Source organism: Tachyglossus aculeatus, chromosome 16, assembly GCF_015852505.1.
Source record: "Tachyglossus aculeatus isolate mTacAcu1 chromosome 16, mTacAcu1.pri, whole genome shotgun sequence".
NCBI classification, from domain to species: Eukaryota; Metazoa; Chordata; class Mammalia; order Monotremata; family Tachyglossidae; genus Tachyglossus; species Tachyglossus aculeatus.
The window spans coordinates 4478487-4486746 of record NC_052081.1 but is presented as its reverse complement, the minus strand read 5'-3'; positions in this window follow the sequence as shown (position 1 = coordinate 4486746).

Below are 8260 nucleotides of genomic sequence, written 5' to 3'. Positions count from 1 at the left end.
ATTTTCCTTTTCATTTCCCAGGCGAAATTCCAAATGGGTAATTGCATTAGGTCTCCCTGAGCGGGGCCGGGGTCTCCGGCCGGATGTGGTTTTCCCTCTCGCCCTGTTCACACGGGGCTGCCGTGGGGGATTAATGAGCCGGGTCTGGTCTCCCTCTCCAGCACCACCCCAAAAGTGGCTGCATTCCAAAAGGAAGACACGATGTTGTTTCGCTCCATCCTTCCCCGCTCTCTGAACAACAAGACGGCCCAATCTGGTTTCCACTAATAACTAATAAAATGGCCCATGTCCTGGAATGGCCTGGAATGCCCTCCTTCCTCAAATCCACCGGACAATGACTCTCCCCCACCTTCAAAGCCTTATTGAAGGCCCATCTCCTCCAAGGGGCCTTCCCAGACTAAGCCCCACTTTTCCTCATCTCCCACTCCCTTCGACGTCATCCCCACTTGCTCTCTTCCCCCCAACCTCCCCAGCCCCACAGCATTTACGCATATGCCTGTTATTTTATTTATTTCTATTGATGGCTGTCTCCCCCCTCTAAACTGTGAGCTCGTTGTGGACAGGGAATGTCACCATTTATTTTTAATTTGCACCTTCCCAAATATTTAGTACAGTGCTCTGCACACAGTAAGCACTTAATAAGTATGATTGAATGAATGAATTTATGGTGTTTACAAGCACTTCCAGGTTGGCAGGGAACGTGCCTGCCACTTCTGTTGTATTATACTCTCCCAAGCGCTCAGTACAGTGCTCTGCACAGTAAGCACTCAATAAACATGATTGAATGAATGTGTGTGGGGGGGTAAATAGTGCTTAATAAGAGAAGCAGTGTGGCTTAGTGGAAAGAGCACTGGCTTGGGATTCAGAGGTCGTGGGTTATAATCCTGGCTCTGCCACTTCTCAGCTGTGTGACTTTGGGCAGGTCACTTCACTTCTCTGTGCCTCAATTACCTTATCTTTTAAAATGGGGATTAAGACAGTGAACCCCAAGTGGGACAACCTGATGACCTTGTATCTACCCCAGTGCTCAGAACAGTGCTTGGCACATAGTAAGCCCTTAACAAATACCAGCATTATTATTATTATTATTATTGTTATCATTATTATTATTATTAAGGGTACTCTATTTTACCTGTACGTATTTACTATTCTATTTTATTTTGTTAATGTGTTTTGTTTTGTTGTCTGTCTCCCCCTTCTAGACTGTGAGCCCGCTGTTGGGTAGGGACCGTCTCTATGTGTGGCCAACTTGTACTTCCCAAGCACTTGGTACAGTGCTCTGCACACAGTAAGCGCTCAATAAATACGATTGAATGAATGAATGAATGAATGAATGAATACTTTGTGCAAAACACTGTCCCTCAAGGGGCTCACCATCTAGGAATCCTGCTCACAGTGCGGGACAGGGACTGTGTTGAAAATGATAACGTGGTATCTACTCCAGTTCTTAGAACAGTGCACCTTAGTAAACCCTTAACATTTCCCTTTTTTTTTTAAAAAAAAAAAAGAGCACACATACCCCACCCTCAAGGAGCTTACAGTGGTAAATACTGATACAGTGGTAAATACTGAATGCCTATTGTGTGCAGAGGACAGTGTTAAAAGCTGGGGAAAGCACAAGAGAGATAAAAGACACTCTCCCTGCCCTCCAGGAGATTCCAGTCCGAAGAGATGGGTTTGCCACCCCCAGTGACAGGCCCTGGGGCTGGGGAGGGTGGATTTTTATCCAGATTGATGGCAAGTCAATTCTCACCCTCTTCTCTGACCTCAGCTGCCTCTCCCCAGTCCCCCTCTTCTCTGACCATCCGCCAAGCTAGCTCCCTTCCTCCCTTCAAGGCCCTACTGAGAGCTCACCTCCTCCAGGAGGCCTTCCCAGACTGAGCCCCTTCCTTCCTCTCCCCCTCGTCCCCCTCTGCATCCCCCCATCTTACCTCCTTCCCTTCCCCACAGCACCTGTATATATGTATATATGTTTGTACATATTTAATTGCAGTGAATTGCATTTTTGTCGGTCAGTCGGATTTATCGAGCTCTTACTGTGTGCAGAGCGCTGTACTAAGAGCTCAGGAGAGGATGACACAACGATAAAACGGGAAGGCGCACGCTTGGGCCCGGCTCCAGGGGATGGGAGCATTTTGGGAGCGTTTCTCCCCCTCGTCCCCCTCTCCATCCCCCCCATTTTACCTCCCCACAGCACCTGTATATGTGTATATATATCTGTACATATTTATTACTCTATTTATTTATTTTACTTGTACATATCTATTCTATTTATTTTATTTTGTTAGTATGTTTGGTTTTGTTTTCTGTCTCCCCCTTCTAGACTGTGAGCCCACTGTTGGGTAGGGACCGTCTCTATATGTTGCCAACTTGTACTTCCCAAGCGCTTAGTCCAGTGCTCTGCACACAGTAAGTGCTCAATAAATACGATTGATTGATTGATTAATTGATTGATTGACCCTGTTCCTCTTCCGCAGTCCCCTGCCTTCACCCTTTCCATCCCTCCAGTCCCCCCCACCCCCAGCCCCCACTTCTCCTTCCCACGGAAACGGTTGCCTGTTGGCGTTGATGCTTTCACCACACCTTCTGTTGTTTTGGGATGGGAGCCATGCTTTCTGTGAGGGATGTCAAGCTGAACTGGACTGTATTGACAAGAAAAATGTGTGAATCTAGATTCGAACCTGACCTCTCTGACTCTCTGTCTTTCTCTCTTCCTTCTCCCTCTCTCTCTGTCTTCCCTGTACCTCTCTTTTTCTCCCTCTCTCTTCCCCCATCTCTGTCTCCTCTTTTGGTCTCTCTCTGAGTGTCTCCCTCTCCCCATCTCTTTCTCAGGGACTCTCCTCTCCCTTCCCTTCCTCCCTTTCCCATTTTTCCTCCCCTCTTTCGGGCTGATGGGGATTATAATAATGATGGCATTTATTAAGCGCTTACTATGTGTAAAGAACTGTTCTATCTGTATATATGTATATATGTTTGTACATATTTATTACTCTATTTATTTATTTTACTTGTACATATCTATTCTATTTATTTTATTTTGTTAGTATGTTTTGTTTTATTCTCTGTCTCCCCCTTCTAGACTGTGAGCCTACTGTTGGGTAGGGACTGTCTCTATATGTTGCCAGCTTGTACTTCCCAAGCGCTTAGTACAGTGCTCTGCACACAGTAAGTGCTCAATAAATACGATTGATTGATTGATTGATTGATTGATTGATTGATTCTAAGCCCTGGGGAGGTTACAAGGTGATCAGGTTGTCCCATGGGGGGCTCGCAGTCTTCATCCCCATTTTACAGATGAGGGAACTGAGGCCCAGAGAAGTGAAGTGACTTGCCCAAAGTCACACAGCTGACAAGTGGCGGAGCGGGGATTTGAACCCATGACCTCTGACTCCAAAGCCTGTGCTCTTTCCACTGCGCCACGCTGCTTATAAGCTCCCTGGTCTAGCAGAGGTTATATTAGGTGCCTAGGACAATATTGGCCCTCAATCCACAGTTCTGAATCAATCAATCAATCGTATTTATTGAGCGCTTACTGTGTGCAGAGCACTGTACTAAGTGCTTGGGAAGTACAAGTTGGCAACATATAGAGACGGTCCCTACCCAACAGTGGGCTCACAGTCTAGAAGGGGGAGACAAAGAACAAAACAAAACATATTAACAAAATAAAATAAATAGAATAGATATGTACAAGTAAAATAAATAAATAGAGTAATAAATGTGTACAAACATATATACATATATACAGGTGCTGTGGGGAAGGGAAGGAGGTAAGGCAGGGGGGATGGAGAGGGGAAGGAGGGGGAGAGGAAAGAAATGTCTGAATGACATTCTCGAATTGTACAGTGCTCTGCACACAGTAAGCGCTCAATAAATACGATTGAATGAAATTCTCGCCTTTCTGCCCATCTCCCCCCAAGGCCAGAAAAAGTCAACTGGAGCCAGATAAAGATTTCAGGGCTCACCTTGCGGAGGAGTCTCTCAGGGTCAACGATCTGGAGTCCTTGGGTCGCTGCTGGATGGGGTGGAGAGGACGGGCAAAACGAGACGTATTAAAAATTCATTCATTCATTCAATCGTATTTACTGAGCGCTTACTGTGTGCAGAGCACTGTACTAAGCGCTTATAAAAATACTACTACTACTAATAATAATATTTGTGTTTACTATTTGTCAAGCACTGTTCTAAGCACTGGGGGAGACACAAGCTAATCAAGTTGGACACAGTCCCTGTGCAATATGGGGCACACAGTTTTAATCCCCATTTTACAAATGAGGGAACTGAGGCCCAGAGAAGTGAAGTGACTTGCTCAAGGTCACCCAGCAGACCAGTGGAGGAGCCGGAATTAGAACCCAAGTCCGCACATCCACCAAGCTAGCTCTCTTCCTCCCTTCAAAGCCCTACTGAGAGCTCACCTCCTCCAGGAGGCCTTCCCACACTGAGTCCCCTCCTTCCTCTCCCCCTCCCCAACCCCCAGTCCTACCTCCTTCCCCTCCCCACAGCACCTGCATATATGTTTGTACAGGTTTATTACTCTATTTATTTTACTTGTACGTATTTACTATTCTATTTATTTTATTTTGTTAATATATTTTCTTTCATTGTCTGTCTCCCCCTTGTAGACTGCGAGCCCGCTGTTGGGTAGGGACCGTCTCTAGATGTTGCCAACTTGGACTTCCCAAGCTCTTAGTACAGTGCTCTGTGCACAGTAAGCGCTCAATAAATATGATTGAATGAATGAATGAATAAATACGATTGAATGAATGAATGAATGACACAGTCTGTTGTCCACTAGCGGACTTGACATGACTGACTCCATTTTGTGTATGCTGACAGTAGCCCTCCATTTGTGCAGGCTGAGAGAACAAGTCTGCAACAGATGCCTTCAAGGCCATCAACAAGTAACACCTATCCGAAGATAACATTTCTTAAGAGAATTTCTTAAGAGAACATTTCTTAAGAGAAATAAGATAATTTACATCCCTATTAATGAGAATTTACATCCCTATTAACGAGAATGTACATACCTATCTATGCAAGGCCATAGGGCAAATAACAACATCCTGCACAAGGCTGTGGGAATGGAGAACAAAGAGAATTTGTAACATCCTGCCAGTCCGATTGAATTCCTGAAATTTCCAAATGCCCCACTCCCATGTTGCTGTAACTCAATAAAAGACACAGTGAGCATGGGATCGGGGCTGCTTGTCACTCGTCCCTCTCCCAGGAGGTGAACGGGCAGGTAGCCACTTTCCTTCTTTGCTGCTCTATCTGAACTCAGGTCTCCGAGTCATTTTTCCTATCATCTGCATTTTTCCTATCATCTTGTACCACCCTGGGTACAAGAACCCTGCGGCTGATTTACACCGAGTTAACCTATTTTGCACCCTACTGGTCGATAACACAGTCCCCGTGCAATATGGGGCACACAGTCTTAATCCCCATTTTACAGACGAGGGAACTGAGGCCCAGAGAAGTGAAGTGACTTGCTCAAGGTCACCCAGCAGACCAGTGGAGGAGCCAGAATTAGAACGCAAGTTCACACATCCGCCAAGCTAGCTCTCGTCCTCCCTTCAAAGCCCTACTGAGAGCTCACCTCCTCCAGGAGGCCTTCCCACACCGAGCCCCCTCCTTCCTCTGTATATATGTATATATGTTTGTACATATTTATTACTCTAATTATTTATTTATTTTACTTGTACATATCTATTCTCTTGATTTTATTTTGTTAGTATGTTTGGTTTTGTTCTCTGTCTCCCCCTTTTAGACTGTGAGCCCACTGTTGGGTAGGGACTGTCTCTAGATGTTGCCAACTTGTACTTCCCAAGCGCTTAGTACAGTGCTCTGCACACAGTAAGTGCTCAATAAATATGATTGATGATTGATTGATTCCTCTCCCCCTCCCCATCCCCCCCCGCCCTACCCCCTTCCCCTCCCCACAGCACCTGTATATACGTTTGTACAGGTTTATTATTCTATTTTACTTGTACGTATTTACTATTCTATTTATTTTCTTTTGTTAATATAGTTTGTTTTGTCATCTGTCTCCCCCTTCTAGTCTGCGAGCCCGCTGTTGGGTAGGGACTGTCTCTAGAAGTTGCCAACTTGTACTTCCCAAGCTCTTGGTACAGTGCTCAGCGCTCAATAAATACGATTGAATGAATGAGAAGTCCTTCTGACTCCCATTCATTCGTTCAATCGTATTTATTGAGCGCTTACTGTGTGCAGAGCACTGGACTAAGCGCTTGGGAAGTACAAGATTCCCAGGCCTGGGATCTATCCATTAGGCCATGCTGCTGCTTCCCTACAAAGGAATCAGATGGGATCCAGTCCCTCTCTCCCACGGGGCTCAATTTGGACCGTCCGTGTCCAAGGCTACTGCAGATTGCCACTATTTTTTGCCCAGCTGTGCCAGAGGTGACCGCCACCCTTTTGCCCAGCTCCCAAGTGGCTCAATCAATCAATCAATCGGATTTATTGAGCGCTTACTGTGTGCAGAGCACTGGACTAAGCGCTTGGGAAGTCCAAGTCGGCAACATATAGAGACAGTCCCTACCCAACAGTGGGCTCACAGTCTAAAAGAGGGAGACAGAGAACAAAACCAAACATACTAACGGAGCCCCTGACCCTTGGGGACCGGGACAGGGGCAGGGGGGCAGAGGCAGCGCAGGACCACCCGCCCGCCTAGAGAAAGCCAAAGCCTCCTTCGAGGCAGGAAATGCCGAGCTGCGGCGAAGAAAATTACGAGGTGAATTAAACTTTAATTGGATTTTTATTTGGCTTCGGCAGCCAATAAAGCCCCGGTAATTTTCAAGGTCATCCCTAGCTGGGGCAACACTTCGAAACACCTGTTGTATTAACAGCAACAACAATACCAACAGCCCCCTCCCTGTATTTATCGGGCATTTTCTTTCTGAGTGGCTCCGAGCGGTTTTACCATCCCTCTGTTTTCACCCGCCGTGCATGCCACAAGGCTCGGCAGGCTGTCGCTTCCTTCAGATCAGCTGACACAATCCCGTAATGATAATAATAATAATACTAATAGCATTTATTAAGCACTTGCTATGTTCAAGGCACTGTTCTAAGCGCTGGGGAGGCTACAAGGTGATCAGGTTGTCCCACGGGGGGCTCACAGTCTTAATCCCCATTTTACAGATGAGGGAACTGAGGCCCAGAGAAGTGAAGTGACTTGCCCAAAGTCACACAGCTGACGAGTGGTGGAACCGGAATTTGAACCCATGAGCTCTGACTCCAAAGCCCGGGCTCTTTCCACTGAGCCACGCTGCTTCTCCCATCTCTCCCTCCCTTCTGAACGACCTCGAGGCAGCCAAGTGAACCATCAGAAGGCGGAAACCTGAAGACGGGGGAGGGCGGGGAAGGGAGAGGCGCTTACCACATGGCCCAGCACTGTGATGATGATGATGCTGATGGTATTTGTTAAGCGCTTACTATGTGTCAAGCACTGGTTCTAAGAGCTGGGGTTCTAAGAGCTGGTTCTAAGAGCTGGGGTTCTGAAGCAGGGTGGCTCAGTGGAAAGAGCCTGGGCTTTGGAGTCAGAAGTCATGGGTTCAAATCCCTGCTCCGCCAATTGTCAGCTGTGTGACTTTGGGCAAGTCACTTAACTTCTCTGTGCCTCAGTGACCTCATCTGTAAAATGGGGATTAAGACTGTGAGCCCCATGTGGGACACCCTGATCACCTTGTATCCCCCCAGTGCTTAGAACAGGGCTTTGCACATAGTAAGCGCTTAACAAATATCATCATTATAAGCGCTTAGGACAGTGCTCTGCACACAGTAAGCGCTCAATAAATACGATTGAATGAATGAATGGGGTAAATACAAGGTTGAACACAGTCCCTGTCCCCCGTGGGGCTCAGAGAGAGAGAGAGAATTTAATCCTCATTTTACAGGCTGGTAACTGAGGCCCAGAGAAGTGAGGTGACTTGGCCAAGATCACACGGTAAGCAAGTGGCAGAGACATGATTAGAACCCAGGTCTCCTGACTCCCGAGCCTGCGTTGTCTCCTCTAGGCCTCAGGAAAGAGGCTGGGTCTGGGACACAGGAGGCCCTGAGCTTTAATCCCAGCTCCACCACCTGTCTGCTGTGTGACCTTAGGCAAGTCACTTCAGTTCTCTGGGCCTCAGTTTCCTCATCTGTAAAATGAGGATTAAGACAGTGAGCCCTATGTGGGACAGGGACTGTGTCCAACCTGATTATCTTGTATCTACCCCAGGGTTTGGTACAGTGGTTGGCACATAGTAAG